The sequence below is a fragment of the Terrapene carolina genome, unplaced genomic scaffold (assembly GCF_002925995.2).
Source record: "Terrapene carolina triunguis isolate 2854851 unplaced genomic scaffold, T_m_triunguis-2.0 Scaffold137, whole genome shotgun sequence".
Taxonomy (NCBI): Eukaryota; Metazoa; Chordata; order Testudines; family Emydidae; genus Terrapene; species Terrapene triunguis.
The window spans coordinates 1,874,399-1,877,213 of record NW_020664488.1 but is presented as its reverse complement, the minus strand read 5'-3'; positions in this window follow the sequence as shown (position 1 = coordinate 1,877,213).

Genomic DNA, 2,815 nt, shown 5'->3' with positions numbered 1-2,815 from the left:
TAAAACAAAGAAACAGTGAAAATATATGACAATAGAGATTGTCTCCTTTGTGTTTTAAGGCAGGCATTGGTCCCTGGGAAAGGGAGGTGGGAGGAGGCCATATCTTATACTGACATGTGCCAACCTTTCATAAACTCCAGGTTGGATATGTGGGAACAACATCTCTCTACAAAAGAAACTAACAACCGAAACAGGGCTTCTTTGTTCAATCTGCAACTTTGAATAAGACACAATTATTTAGTTCTCAGCTCCAGCACCTGGCAATTTGCTGACTAGGCTTATTTTGGCAACGCAAGGTTATCTTTTGTTTATTCTGCTTCTCTTAGCTAATCACTAATTGCTAGGCCTCTGGTCTCTTGACCAAACTCTGGACTTTGGGTCTGGAAAAGAGCCGGCACAATCCATGTACCAGGTTATTATATAAAATGCACATGGATTTTAACCCTTCACTGGTGCACACTATCTAGATCAGGGATTGGCAACCTTTGGCACGCGGCTCGCCAGGGTAAGCACCCTGGCGGTCCGGGCCGGTTTGTTTACCTGCCTCGTCGGCAGGTTCGGCGGATCACGGCTCCCACTGGCTGCGGTTCGCCGCTCCAGGCCAATGGGGGCTGCAGGAAGGGCGGCCAGCACATCCCTCGGCCTGCGCTGCTTCCCGCTGCCCCCATTGGCCTGGAGTGGCGAACCGCGGCCAGTGGGAGCGGCAGGTAAACAAACCGGCCAGGCCCGCCAGGGGGCTTACCCTGGCGAGCCGCGTGCCAAAGGTTGCCGATCCCTGATCTAGATGGTGATCCAAACCAGGGGCGTCAATATGGGGTGGGCAAGGGGCCATGGTCCTCTCACTTTTAAAAGTGGACGGGCCTGGCCCATCCGCTTTTCACTACTGGCCCTTCCCTTCCTCTTACCCCTGAGGCCCGGCCCCAGCCAGGCTGGAAGCTGGAGCCCAGCCCGGAGGACCTGGGCAGCTGTGGGGAGCTGTGGACTGTCCACATGCCTGGGGTGGAGGGGCCTGAGAGCAGCCCCTGGCCCTTGTCCCCACCCCCCGGACCTCCTGCCCAACAGCTGCTTGGACAGCTGTTACCATGGCCTGACTGCAGCGCTTCGGTCTCCGAGACCCCATCCCCAGGCCAAGCTGGAGTCGGGATAAGAGCCGCATGGGCAGCTGTGGAGAGCTGCTGACCCTCCACCTGCCTTGGGAGGAGATCCAGGACACAGGCTGGGGGCTGCTCTTGGGGGCCCTCCCATCCGAGGCAGGGGGAGGGGCCCAGGCTCCTTGGCTCCGGCTTGGCCAGGAGGCGGGGCCTTGAGGGGAAGAGGAGGGACAGGGGTAGGGCCACAGAGGTGCAAGGCCTCGTTCCCCACCCACTTTTAGGAAGAAACAGTCATTCCTGGTGCAAACATGGGAGGATATTCTGTACAAAAGCTCCATGTTAAATTGGAGCTGCCCCATGTTAGAGCAGTGATGGGAGAATTCCCTGGTATTTTTAGTGCAGGTGCCATGAGAAAAGCAGATTTCTGAAAAGAATTCCAGCCCATTGTATGAGGTAGAGAGGTTGAGTTGTTTTGAAGTAAAATATTCTGTCTCTTGGCAAGCTCCATTTGCCATTTTCACACAGACACTGGAAAATGTTTGTTTTGCATTAGGTCACCATATTTCATAAGTGACAAATTGCTATACAAGGTGGGAACTCTGTCTTTCTATGTGTTGTACAGCATCTAGGACAGTGGGGTCCCAATCCTGACTGGAGCTTCTGAATGCTACTGCATAGTTATTTTCTTAGTTAGCTGTAGTTTTTGTGCACTAAACCAAAGATCATCCCTCTTCTGCACAAGGAAAGGGCACTGCTTCCTTTAGCCCAGAGTTTGCAAATCATTTGCATTTATATATAACATATTATTGCTTGTGAACTTCATGACCTGTCAAAGTTCAGGTATTTATAATGAGGTTTCAGACGTTTATATGGTGATATTTAACCCTCACAATAGGAATATCAGAGCTCAACCTTATAGGCTTTTAAAGTGTGTGTTGAAATCAAACACTCGTTCTACGCAATAGGGGCTGAAATAGTAGCCGGCCACCTGTCCAGACCATGCATGGTTTAGCTTGGAATCCTTACCAAGATTCCAGTCACATGTAAACACTTGTAAATGAAGAAGTTGGAATACAGCATAGCAGAAAGTGGTGAGGGAAGATGAACTCCACTGTGCTCCATGATGAACTCCATTGTGAACAGTCTCATACTGTTCCTAGCAGTTTTTGCTCCACTGTATCACATTGCCCCTTAGACTCTTGTTGTTTAGCTTGTGAGATAAGTACATAACTGAGTATCTCTTGCAAAACTCTCAAACTCAGAGTCTAGTGCTGCTTCATGTAGTGGAATTTCGGTTGAGAGGCCTCTGCATAGTCCAACTTGTTGGACCAGCTTCCAGAACCATCTGGTGAGTCCTAGCCATTGGAGCCACTCTCCCTTCCTTGTCTCCCCACTCATGGAAGGTTCCAGAGGTACACAAGGAGGAGCGAAAGCCCTTGACTCTGAGCGATTTGCCAAAGCGTTTCTGGCCTTCAAGCGTCTCTAGGTTAAGAGAATCTAGTATTGAGGGCCTGGTCCTGTCTTCTCTGGAGAGCCACTTACCAAAGTGATTCTGTGCCCAGAGGGAGCAGCGCTGATGTCCTTGGATATCTCCAGGTTGATGGAATCCAGTAATGAGAATCTGGCATCCATTGTCTTTGAAGAACCACTTGCCAAATGGTTCTGTGCAGGGGCGGCGAGTTGTATGGGCCCGTGGTGCCCGGGCTCCAGCAATATTCAGGGCC